We start from the raw sequence: 13,778 nt of genomic DNA on the forward strand, positions 1-13,778 counted from the left end.
GACCCACCTTCTCTTGAGATTCAGTTCATGGACAGATGTCCTGACATTTTCCTTTAGAATTCGCTGGTATAATTCAGAATTCATTGTCCCATCAATGATGGCAAGCTGTCCTGGCCCAGATGCAGCAAAACAGGCCCAAACCATGATACTACCACCACCATGTTTCACAGATGGGATAAGGTTCTTATGCTGGAATGCAGTGTTTTCCTTTCTCCAAACATAGCGCTTCTCATTTAAACCAAAAAGTTCTATTTTGGTCTCATCTGTCCACAAAACATTTTTCCAATAGCCTTCTGGCTTGTCCACGTGATCTTTAGCAAACTGCAGACAAGCAGCAATGTTCTTTTTGGAGAGCAGTGGCTTTCTCCTTGCAACCCTGCCATGCACACCATTGTTGTTCAGTGTTCTCCTGATGGTGGACTCATAAACATTAACATTAGCCAATGTGAGATAGGCCTTCAGTTGCTTAGAAGTTACTCTGGGGTCCTTTGTGACCTCGCTGACTATTGCACGCCTTGCTCTTGGAGTGATCTTTGTTGGTCGACCACTCCTGGGGAGGGTAACAATGGTCTTGAATTTCCTCCATTTGTACACAATCTGTCTGACTGTGGATTGGTGGAGTCCAAACTCTTTAGAGATGGTTTTGTAACCTTTTCCAGGCTGATGAGCATCAACAACACTTTTTCTGAGGTCCTCAGAGATCTCCTTTGTTCGTGCCATGACACACTTACACAAACGTGTTGTGAAGATCAAAGTTTGATCAATCCCTGTTCTTTAAATAAAACAGGATGCCCACTCACACCTGATTGTCATCCCATTAATTGAAAACACCTGACTCTAATTTCACTTTCAAATTAACTGCTAATCCTAGAGCAGGGGTGTCAAACCTGATCCATAAAGGGCCTTGTGGCTGCAGGTTTTCATTCCAGCCATGCAGCAGCACACCTGACTTGGCTCATTCAATCAACTGAACTGTCTTCACACAGTCAAATACTTGCAGCCACACCCACCCTTGATTAAAGGGTGGGTGTGTCAGTTGATTGAATAAGCCAAATCAGGGTGCTGCTGCATGGCTGGAATGAAAACCTGCAGCCACACGGCCCTTTATGGATCAGGTTTGACACCCCTGTCCTAGAGGTTCACATACTTTGCCACCCACAGGTATGTAATATTGGATCATTTTCCTCAATAAATAAATGACCAAGTATAATATTTTCTCATTTGTTTAACTGGGTTCTCTTTATCTACTTTTAGGACTTGTGTAAAAATCTGATGATGTTTTAGGTCATATTTATGCAGAAATATAGAAAATTCTAAAGGGTTCACAAACTTTCAAGCACCACTGTATATTTGTCATATAGATGTGAGTGTTTTCCTGGGAAATATGCTACTTGTATTTTTCGTAAGCTACATACAGGACATGGAGAACCAAAACCGTGTGTAGCAGTAGTGCTGTTAATTTGGTGACCGTCACTGTATCTGCGCCTTCTTTGTGCGTGGTTGGAATGAAACGGTAATTTGGTGACGGTCCTTCAGCGGTGCCTCACCTGGGCTCGCGATTGGGCGACCGCTAGCCACACCGGTATAAAGCCAGATGGCTGTACAGATGCTCTTTTTTATCCTAGTAATTGGTTTACTGGAAGATTTTGTTTGGTTTTCCTCATAATTGGTTTATGGGAAGATTTTGTTTGGTTATCCTCGTAATTGGTTTACGGGAAGATTTTTGTTTGGTTATCCTCGTAATTGGTTTATGGGAATATTTTTGTTTGGTTATCCTCGTAATTGGTTTACGGGAAGATTTTGTTTGGTTCATGGGACAATTTGGCTGGAGTTCCTCTAAGCTCCGGTGAGGTGGGACGAGGGCTGATAGGGCATGCCCGCCCTCTGAGCACCAATACACGTCAAGAAGAGCAAAGATTAACTCAAGCATACATCTCTTAATATTGTTAATATTCTACTCCATTCTATTTTACTATTTCAGCGAGAAGGCTAGAATTTTTCTGTGACCTTGTGTCTCACTGTGTATTGTACTGTTATGATAACACATTGCTCGAGACATAATATTGATATCTTTTTGAACATTCTATCAGGACGTGACCTGCTCAAGGTCTGACTACAGGCTCAGTTTTGATTTATTCTCATGTAAGCATTTGCAACGATTAATATCCCTTGAGATCACACCTCAGCCCGGTAGATGGCGGTAATACATATCGATTGTTAACCGCCAATAAATCAACAGAAGAAGAAGATGCTCTTTTTTTTAGGTGCATGGAGATGACACATACGCAGTTGTGAGAGTAATTTGGAAATGGCGCCTGTGTGGAAGTGCTAGTCGGCGAGTTTGAGTTTGAAACTAGCACTCACTTTCACTTCACTTCACTGCCTTTTGCTTTGTTTTTTTGGTTACGGTAGGGATAGGCTGTGTGTGGAGAATTCTGTGAGTATATCGGCCGACGGCCTGTATAGGTCCGGTATACGATATCCTTGCAAATTCTCCGCCATGGCGGGGAGTCAAGGGGGGGAGGAGAGTATTAGTATGGATGGCATTAAAGATGATGATAATAGTTGGCAGTTAAGGAAAAGGTTTAAAACTACGTTGACGGGAAAAGGGGGAAGAGACAGGGAGAAGTGCTCTTTTGTGGTTGTAAGGTTTGAAAGTGGTGGCATCAAGAATATGGATCCTATAAAACTGACGAACGTGCTTAAGAATCAGGTTGGGGCTATAAATAACGCCAGAGTGTTGGATGATGGCAATTTGTTGATTGGGTGTGTATCTGAAGAACAGGTTGCGAAGGCTGAAAGGTTGCAAGTTGTTGGGAAGGCAAAGGTTGTGAAAGTGATGAGGGTTGGTAATGAAGGGAGTAGAGGGGTGAATTCCTGTTTCGATGCAAATGGGTGAGTTGGTTAAGAATCTGAAAGAAAAATGTGGAGCCGTTCAGAGTGCAACGCGGTTGACCAGGGGAGTTGAGAAAAAGGATACTGAGTCGATTCTGATTAAGTTCAGTACCAGAGACATATCCTCCAAACTTTATTTAGGATATTTGAGGTATCGAGTGAGAGAGTTTGTGCATAAGCCTTTGAGATGCTTTAAATGTCAAAAATTCGGCCATACAGCCAAGGTGTGTAAAGGGGTACAAACATGTGCGAAGTGTGGGGGAGCTCATGACTATGGGAAGTGTGATGTTGGAGCGAGACCTAAATGCTGTAATTGCGGAGGAGCGCACAGTGCAGCGTACTGGGGTTGTGAAGTTATGAGAAGAGAGACTGAAATCCATAATGTGAAGTTGAAAAACAAAGTAACTTATGCAGAAGCTGTTAAAAGTGTGGACCAGTCTAGGAATAGTGGAAGAACTGTAAGAGGAGACTTAGCTGCAGTCACAGACAGGGAGGCGGGATGTGCATCTGGTAAAGTGAAGGAATATGGTTGGAGGGAGAAAAGAGACCTTGTAATATTTATTGCAGGGGTAATAAATGCCACAGCGGAAATTAAATCGAAGACAGACAGGATCCAAATTATTACAAAGGCAGCAGTCCAGCATCTGGGTATGGTGGGATTAAAGTGGGAAGAGGTGAGGGATGGGCGCTGTGTGATGCAGCCAAACCAGGATAGTGTAGGATGATTATTCTGTTTATGATCATTTTACAATGGAATGCAAGGAGTCTGCTGGCAAATGGACAAGAATTTAAAAAGTTTGTGAATGATATGACCGTGAAACTGGATATAATATGTATTCAAGAAACATGGCTCCAACCTAGGTTTGATTTTGTTTTGTTTAATTATATAGTTGTTAGGAGGGACCGAGTGGGAGGAAGTGGAGGGCGTTGTGCTACCTTTGTTAGACAGGGGATACCATATAGAGTACTGGGTATGGGGATGGAGCAGGAATATGTGGTGGTGGAAATATGGGTGGGTTCAAGGAAAATAGTTGTTATAAATTATTATAACCCTTGCAAACGGTTAGAATTAACTGATCTAGAGAAGATAGAAGGACAGGATAGAGGAAATGTGGTGTGGACTGGAGATTTCAATGCTCACAGTTCATTGTGGGGTGGGGATAGGATTGATAGCAATGGTCAGGTGGTTGAGGACTTGCTGAGTGAGAGGGACTTAGTTTGCTTGAATGATGGGAGGGGAACTAGATTTGATGGTAGGACGGGGCGTGAGTCAGTGTTAGATCTGACACGCTCATCAACTAGGTTGGCCCCAAGGTGTGAGTGGGAAGTACATGGAGTCAGTGTAGGGAGTGATCATTACCCTATTATTTGTACTGTGGATATTGATGTCAGACTTAGATCAGGAGTGAGGCCTGGGAGGTGGGTCTTTGAAAAGGCAGATTGGGAGAGGTTTAGGGAATCCAGTGACCTGTTTCTTAGGTCAGTTCCAAACACATAGTGTTGAAGGGCATGAAATAGAGTTGCGCCAGAGGATTTATATGGCTGCAATGGAAGCAATCCCGAAAAGCTCAGGGAAGCTGGTTAGGAATGCAGTCCCATGGTGGAATGAGGAGTGTGAGATGGCTGTGAAAGTCAGGAATAGGGCTTTTAGAAAGTTGAGACAATCACATAACTTTCAACGCTTTATTGAATATAAGCAGGCGCAGGCGGTCATCAGGAGGGTCATTAGACAAAGGAAAAGGAATTACTGGAGAGAATACTGTAGCTCAATAGGTAGTAGTGTGGACATAAATGAAGTGTGGGGTATGATTAAGAAAATGGAGGGTAACAGAAGAGAGTGGGGTTATCCTATTCTTTCAGATGGAGACCAGCTGGCTGTGTCTGACATGGAAAAAGCGGAAATGATGGTGAAGACTTTGAACAAGGTCCATAGTTCTGATAATTTATCAGAAGAGGAAAGACGCGGGAGAGAAGAGACAATGGGTATATTTGGCGGGGTTGTTCAAAAGAAAGAAAAATCAGAAGATAAATATAATGTTCCTTTCACATTGTTGGAGCTTAAAAATGCTTCAGAGAGGTGTAGGAATTCAGCCCCTGGGCAGGACAGAATCTGCTATCGAATGTTATCTCATTTGAGTGACACGAGTTTGCTGACAGTTTTGAATCTGTACAATAGGGTGTGGGAGGAGGGACATATTCCAGCAGGATGGAAAGAGGCTGTCATTGTGCCTATAAAAAAAACAGGGAAGGATGCTAGTAACCCTGTCAATTACCGGCCTATAGCTTTGAACTCACAGTTAGGTAAGTTGATGGAAAAACTGGTCAATGGACGGTTAAGGCACTTTGTTGAGGAAAAGGGGTTGTTGACAAGGTATCAAAGTGGTTTCAGGAAGGGGCGGAACACGATTGACTCTATTATATGTCTTGAAGATGAAATCAGAAAAGCTCAGACAAATAGAGAAACTGTAGTGGCAGTGTTTTTGGATGTTGAAAAAGCGTATGATATGCTTTGGGTGGAGGGTCTTTTGATTAAGTTGCACCTGTTGGGTATTGGGGGGAATATTTTTAACTGGGTGATGGATTTTTTGAGAAACAGAAGCATTCAAGTCAAGATAGGGACGGACATATCAAGTCGATGTTTGGTTGAGAATGGAACTCCACAAGGAAGTGTGATCAGTCCTCTATTGTTTAATATAATGATCAATGATATTTTTTCTGATGTTCAGCTTGATATTGGACAGTCCCTGTTTGCAGATGATGGTGGGTTGTGGAAGAGGGGGAAAAATGTGCGACATACTTTGAAGAAGGTCCAGGAGTCTCTGACTCTTGTAGAGGACTGGGGTAGGAAGTGGGGTTTTAGATTCTCAGTTGAGAAAACAAAAACAATGTTTTTTACAAGGAAGAGGGTCTGTGACAGCCTAAAACTATATCTTTACAACCATCCTGTGGAAAGGGTTTCTTGTTTTAAATTTCTAGGAGTGTTCTTTGACACTAGACTTACTTGGAGAGTACATATCTCAAGAGTGGTGGATAAATGTAAAAATGTATTGAACCTGATGAGATGTCTTGCTGGAAGGAACTGGGGAGCAGATTTGGCCTCTTTAAAACTGATTTATGTTTACCTGATCAGAGCAAGGATTGATTATGGGTGCTTGGTTTATGCATCTGCAGCGGCATCTGTACTGGCTAGGCTGGATGTAATCCAAGCTGCTGCGTTGAGATTATGTACTGGAGCGGTGCGATCTTCCCCAGTTTGTTCTCTACAGGTTGTGACAGGAGAAATGCCTCTTGGTCTGAGGAGAAAACAGCTGCAGGCCAATTATTGGATTAATTTGATGGGACAGAGTCCCGATCACCCTGTTAGAAGAGTGATTGAGCCAAGCTGGGAGAGGGAGGTGGCGAATCTGCCCAGTTTTGGGTGGACTGTAGAATCTGTTGCCCAGGAATTGAATATTCTTCAGAGGACCTTTTTCCCAGGAGTATTGTGGCCGTTGATCCCTATGTGGCAGCTGGAGGTCCCAGACATTGACCTAATATTGCTTAAAATTAAGGAGCGAGATCCTGAAGCAGAGTTGGTTTATAGCTTTCATTGCCATGTAGAAGACAAGTATCGTGATTATGTATTAATATTTACTGATGGATCCAAGGATCAGGATACAGAGGTTACTGGGGCAGCTTTTGTAGTTCAAGGAATGAATGTGCAGGCCTCAAAGAGGACTTCTGATCTGCTGAGTGTGTTTACAGTGGAGTTGTATGCTATCCTGATGGCTGTGCAGTGGGCTGGAAAACTTCAGAATAGGAAGGTGCTGATATGCAGAGACTCTGTGTCGGCTATCAGGAGTCTTGGGAAGGGAATGTCCAAGGGGCGACAAGATATAGTACATGACATCCTTTTGGCAATTAGAGATGTGGGAAGATATGGAGTGACAGTGGCATTTTTATGGATACCTGCCCATGTGGGAATCAAGTTTAATGAAAAGGTGGATAAGCTGGCTAAGGAGGCGACTCGACGGGAAACCGTAGATGTTAATCTGTCCTTATCAAAGTCCAAAGGCAAATCTATTGTGTGGCAGCAATCTCTTTTGAGATGGCAACATCTTTGGGAGCGAGATATAAAGGGCAGGCATCTATTCTCAATAACTAGTAGTGTTGCTGATTCAGTTAATGTTTGCGGAAGTGGTAAACGTAAGGAAGGCAAGGCAAGTTTATTTATATAGCACATTTCATACACAGTGGCAGTTCAATGTGCTTTACAGAAGTAAAAGCAAAACAGTAAACAATAGAAAATAAAATTACATAAAATAAATGGGGAAGAAAAATAATAAGCATTAAACAATAGTAGAAATAAAATAATAAAATGAAGTAAAAGTTCAGTAAAAAAAAACAGCAGAATAAAATAGAATAAAAGTTAAGTAAAATTTTAAAACATGCAGAGACTGTAAAAGTTAAGAGTTTAAAACATGTAGAGATGACAATCTTAATAATTTAGCAGAAAGCATCTGAAAACAGCTTGGTCTTTAATCTAGATTTGAAGCTGCCAACAGCAGGAGCATTTTTGATGTCCTCTGGCAGTTGGTTCCATAGCTGTACTGCATAGTAGCTAAAAGCTGCTTCACCACACTTTGTTTTAACAACAGGTTTTACCAGTAAATTTTTCTGCTGCGATCTGGTAGATCTGATTGGGTTAGGCCGCTGTAACATATCAGAGAGGTAATTGGGCCCTGTACCATTTAGAGATTTGTACACCAGCAGCAATGCTTTAAAGTCAATTCTGTAGCTTACTGGAAGCCAGTGAAGGGACCTTAGAATTGGAGTAATGTGCTCTGTTCTTTTTGGTCATGTGAGAACCCTAGCCACTGCGTTTTGAACCAGCTGAAGTCGTTTGATGGTCTTTTTTGGCAGGCCTGTGAAAAGGCCATTGCAGTAATCAACCCTACTAGAGATGAAGGCATGTATAAGTTTTTCCAGATCATTTTTTGACATAAGTCCTCTGAGTTTGGAAATGTTTTTTAGGTGATAAAATGCTGTTTTAGTGATTGCTTTCTTGTGACTGTCAAAGTTTAGCTCGCTGTCAATGAAAACACCAAGATTTTTAACCATTTCTTTTGTTTTAATCCCCTTTGTGTCAAGAATAGTGGTAATCCTGAGTCTTTCATCTTTTTTCCCAAATAGAATTACTTCTGTTTTATCTGTGTTCAGCTGAAGAAAATTTTGTGACATCCAGTTATTGATTTGGTTGATACACTGGTAGAGACATTCAAGGGGGGCATAATCATTAGGTGATAGAGCAAAATTAATTTGGGTGTCATCTGCATAGCAGTGATACAAAATTGAGTTGTTCTTGATAATTTGCCCAAGTGGGAGCATATAAAGGTTGAATAGTAATGGTCCAAGAATCGACCCCTGGGGGACACCACAGGTCAAGGACATTGATGTTGAGGTACAATTTCCCATGGTAACAAAGAAGCTTCTATCTTTTAAGTATGATTTTAATCAATTGATAACTTTACCAGCCAACCCAACCCAGTGTTCAAGTCGATATAGCAGTATGTTGTGATCAACAGTATCAAAAGCTGCACTGAGGTCCAGTAACACCAGGACCGATGTTTTGCCTGCATCAGTATTAAGACGTATGTCATTTATAACTTTAATCAGCGCTGTTTCAGTGCTATGATTGGCACGAAATCCTGACTGAAAGTTATCAAAACAGCTGTTTGATATCAAGAAGGCAGTTAAAGGTGGGGTATGAGATTTTTTTCAGGAGTATTTTTTACCATATTGCTTGAAAAGCTCCTCACACCCATGTTGCAAGCAGTACAATAGAAGGTTTGACCCCAAAATGAAATATTTTAATCCAGTCTACAGTGTAAAATAAAGGAAAAACGCCATCCAATCCTATCGAGGTACCACCTCAAAATGATTGGATACTGACACGTCAATCAGACTGAAGCCCGTGAGCAGCCCGTCCCTTCTGTGTGTGTGAGAGAGCGAGCAGGGAGAGACAGAAATGCACAGAAAAAGGTCCCTCCAAACAACGGGGATTTACATGAAAACGGTAGGAGATATTCACAAAATTCTTTCACAGTGAGTGCCACAAGGCTCTCCTGAACACACTGATGTAATTTTTTTGTCTGTAGTCTAAAAAATGAGGTCACTAGAGCGAGTTAAAAATGAGTGACTTTTCTGCCAAGTTTATAATGGCAGTCTATGGGGCTGCACGCCTGTCCTCTCCTCACTTTCAGGCTTCTCATTCAAAAACTGCAAGTCCTATCATGTAGGTAGACACATTGTGTGAATCAGGACAAGTGTGGCTACTACTTTTGAGAAAATTGTGTGTGGAGTGAAAATTGGGGCTGAAAACACAGTTTAAATGAGAAAGTTTGAGCTATTTTTCCAAGCTCTCTCCACTCTAACTTAACGAGACGCGGGGGGTGGGAGCATGGCGAGGGCGGGCTTGTTTCTTTTCAAAATATGGCTTGGGAACCGTTATTCCAAAATCTCGTACCCCACCTTTAATTGATTGAAGACAATTTTTTCAAGGATTTTCCCGATGAATGGTAGATTTGATATTGGCCTGTAGTTGTTTAATACTGAAGCATTAAACAAGATGTCATTATTACTAGATTGAGAATAGGTCATACGTGTCTGAATGGCTCATTATTTATTTTAGGGAAACATCTGGATGGGTTATGTTCTTGCCAGCAGATGGAGACAGTTCACCATGTTTTATTGTCTTGCAGGAACTATGACTGCCATAGAAAAGTATTGATCAGTTCCTTGATGCAGAATGGCATGAAAGAGGTATCACTGAAAAGTGTGCTGGACATAGGGACAAGTGTGAAGGGCAAACGTCATTTGTTCAAGTTTTTACGAGATACTGGCCTATATAATAGAATTTAGTTCTTTGACCGTTTAATACTGTCGGTGGCAGCAATGCAACATATTGGATGCCAGCTGCCCTAAAACTCCAACGAAGAAGAAGAAGAAGTAGTAGATGCTCTTTTTTTTTTTTTTTTGCTGAGAGGAACATACAAGGCTAGCGGCTCTGGCTTGTACAATTCTCGTTGCTTGTGCCTCGGAGGGAATTCATTTTGCCACTGGCTGCTCGCTCTGGCTGCTTGTTTGCTAACTGCTTAGCAGTAGTGCTCCAGCTTTTCCTCTCCGATGCGCTCACTGATCTTTGCTCAGGTGAGTTTACAAACTTATTTGCGTGTGCACTGAACATTTCGTGGGGCAGCGTGTTGACATTATTCTTGGCTTGCAGCATACATCACGAGACGGTTCGGTAAACAAAGTCTCTCCCTTCGATCCTTGTTTACCGTCAATGGATCGGTCACTCGTCAAACAGTCCGCCAGAATCCGAGTAGGGAATGGCTGAGCGTAGCTGTCAGTCAAACACAAGTTAGCCAATGGGAATGCATTCCTGGACAGCCCACCCACACGTGAAGTTTGTGCCAAAACTGCAAGCAAAAAGTCAGGGAGCGCAAACGAGAAAGCTGGAATCGCAACCAAAATAAATGACGTCAAGCAAAACTGAGAAAGACACAGAACAAAAATAAAAGGTTTCTGAAGAGTAATAGACTGATATTTTGCACGATTACACGAATAATTTGTTTGCCAGTCTAAAAAAAATTGACTTTTTTTTCTTTTTGTGTATTTTGATTTGTCGTTTTTGTTTGATATTTCAAAAGTATTGTATGAACATTTTGGCACAAAATTGATTCCATACTCCCTCGGCGGCGTGTGCTTCCTTTTTGGTGGTGTGTGCCAGCTACTCGGTAGGCTCTTGCTTTTTCTTCTAGTTGAGATAGCCAGTTGCTGCAGTCAAGTAAATGTATTTTTTAGTGTTGTCAAGCGATTAAAATATTTAATCGCGATTAATGTCGCGACTGTCATAGTTAACTCGCGATTAATCGCAATTTAATCGCACATTTTTGTCACATGAAAAACCATTGTAATTCTCTTATCAGCATAAAAAAGTGAATGGGCTTGCTCACCGTTCGACCTATGGGGGTACACGGGGGATCCGAGATCCCCTGAAACAGACATGAGATCCCTTGAAAACATGATTTGGGAAATGTTGGGGGGGGTCTCTAAAATATTGGCAAAATGATGTTTATTAACATAGCAATCGTGTGTAACGGGAAGCATTTGCATATCCGAAGTGAGCGCGCGATGGAGAGCCGCGCTCTGAGACAAGCGCAAGCACCCCCCCAAGGGAAAATAAGGGACCCCCCGAAAATATTGGCATAGTTCGAACACTGGTTGTACCAATGTTTTTTTTTTATGGCAGAGCATAACGCGTCTTGTCACAGCCACTGCAAAGTGGGGCTGGAGCCGCCGATGGGAAAACGAAACCAGCCGAGCACTGTGGCTCTTCGGGGGAGGGCAGAGGACTCTGGCTGTGCGGGCCGTGGCATCATGTCACAGAGCGTTAATCTCGCGATAAAAAAAATTATCGCCGTTAAAATTGAGTCAAGTTAACGCGTTAATAACGCGACATTTTTGACAGCACTAGTATTTTTATTCCCACTAGGGCCCGTGTGATATCTAACTGTGAGAGGTCAGAGTTGCTGTTTTGTCCTCTCCCCCTCTTGTTCTTCCTGTTTGCTCACGGTGACTGCCGCCCTGCAATTAGCTGTTATGGAAGCAATTTTGTGCCAAAATGTTCAAACAATACTTTTGAAATATCAAACAAAAACGACAAATCAAAATACAAAAAAAAAAACAAAGTCAATTTTTTTTTAGACTGGCAAACAAATTATTCGTGTAATCGTGCAAAATATCAGTCTATTACTCTTCAGAAACCTTTTATTTTTGTTCCGCGTCTTTCTCAGTTTTGCTTGATGTAATTTATTTTGGTTGCGATTCCAGCTTTCTCGTTTGCGCTCCCTGACTTTTTGCTTGCAGTTTTGGCACAAACTTCACGTGTGGGCGGGCTATCCAGGAACGTATTCCCATTGGCTAACTTGTGTTTGACTGACAGCTACGCTCAGCCATTCCCTACTCGGATTCTGGCGGACTGTTTGACGAGTGACCGATCCATTGACGGTAAACAAGGATCGAGTGGACTTCAGTGGCGACTATGATATTGAATTTACACTTTGTTGAATTAATTCAATATCATAGTCGCCACTGAAGTCCACTCCATCCTTGTTTACCGTCAATGGATCGGTCACTCGTCAAACAGTCCGCCAGAATCCGAGTAGGGAATGGCTGAGCATAGCTATCAGTCAAACACAAGTTAGCCAATGGGAATGTATTCCTGGACAGCCCGCCCACACGTGAAGTTTGTGCCAAAACTGCAAGCAAAAAGTCAAGGAACACAAACGAGAAAGCTGGAATCGCAACCAAAATAAATTACATCAAGCAAAACTGAGAAAGATGCGGAACAAAAATAAAAGGTTTCTGAAGAGTAATAGACTGATATTTTGCACGATTACATGAATAATTTGTTTGCCAGTCTAAAAAAATTGACTTTTTTTTGTATTTTGATTTGTCGTTTTTCGTTTGATATTTCAAAAGTATTGTATGAACATTTTGGCACAAAATTGATTCCATACTTATTCCGCTGCCCGCTTGGCTGCTTTGCATGTTGAGGTGCAGGGTGTATGATGCTGAGCTTGCTCGCTACGCTGCATCACTGGTCCCATGATTTGTTTGTGTGTTTTCTTTTAGTTTGCTGTGTTTTTATTTGTTTGCTGTGAATTATTTTGTTTGCTGTGTCTTTATTTTGGTTTGTAGTGTTTTTGTTAATTTTGTTCTATCTCAATATAATTGGGTTTGCTGTCGAATACTTCCATCGGGGGGCAGCACTACCCATAAGCCATTGTCTGTGTGTGTGAGAGATTTTATTGCCGGTATTTTTAAGATTATTGTGTTGATTAAAGAAAAATAAAATATTGTATATGTTTTGACATGGAACTCACGTCTCTGTCGTTCATACAATTGCTTAAAGTAGTGTGCCCCTTCTCGGCACTGTTACAATCGCCATAAATCTCTATATGTCAATCATTAGGAAATCGATGAATTGTTTTGATAAATTTGGGTAGTTTTTGTTTGTGAATGTGTCGATATAATAGTGTCACACGTTGGCTTGAAGATATGAAGTTTATCTTGTGTTGAAAAACTTGCATTTTTGAAATGAGATACATGGCGGATCTGAGTGACCCTGTTCTTGATATTTCACTTCAATGACATCACTCCCATGTAGTGGTTAGCACTGTTGCCTCACAGCAAGAAAATTCCGGGTTCGAGCCCACTGGCTAACAGGGGCCTTCCTGTGTGGGGTTTGCATGTCCTGCCCATGTCTGCATGGGTTTCCTCTGGGTGCTCCGGTTTACCCCACAGTCCAAAGACATGCAGATTAGGCTAATTGGTGGCTTTAAATTGACCATAAGTGTGAATGTGAGTGTGAATGGCTGTTTGTTTCTATGTGTCAGCCGTACGATGATCTCATGACTTGTCCAGGATGTACCCCGCCTCTCACCCATAAGTCAGCTGGGGTAGGCTCCAGCTTGCCCACAACCCTACACAGGATAAGCGGTTACGGATAATGGATGGATGGACGTCACTCCCAGTGTTTTCCCACTGAACTGATGCACGTTGTCAAAATGGTGAGCCAGTTCAAAATTTAAATTCTTGCTTTTTTTGTGGATTTGTGTGTGTGTGTGTGTGTGTGTATATATATATATATATATATATATATATATATATATATATATATATATATAAAACCCAATTCCAAAAAGTTGGAACACTCTAAAAACAGAATGCAATAATTTGCAAATCATGGAAACCATAGGGTTTCCTTTCTTTAATTGACAAAGACAACATATCAAATGTTGAAACTGAGAAATTTTATTGTTTTTTGGAAAATATAT

Source organism: Neoarius graeffei, chromosome 4 (genome assembly GCF_027579695.1).
Source record: "Neoarius graeffei isolate fNeoGra1 chromosome 4, fNeoGra1.pri, whole genome shotgun sequence".
In the NCBI taxonomy this organism is placed as follows: Eukaryota; Metazoa; Chordata; class Actinopteri; order Siluriformes; family Ariidae; genus Neoarius; species Neoarius graeffei.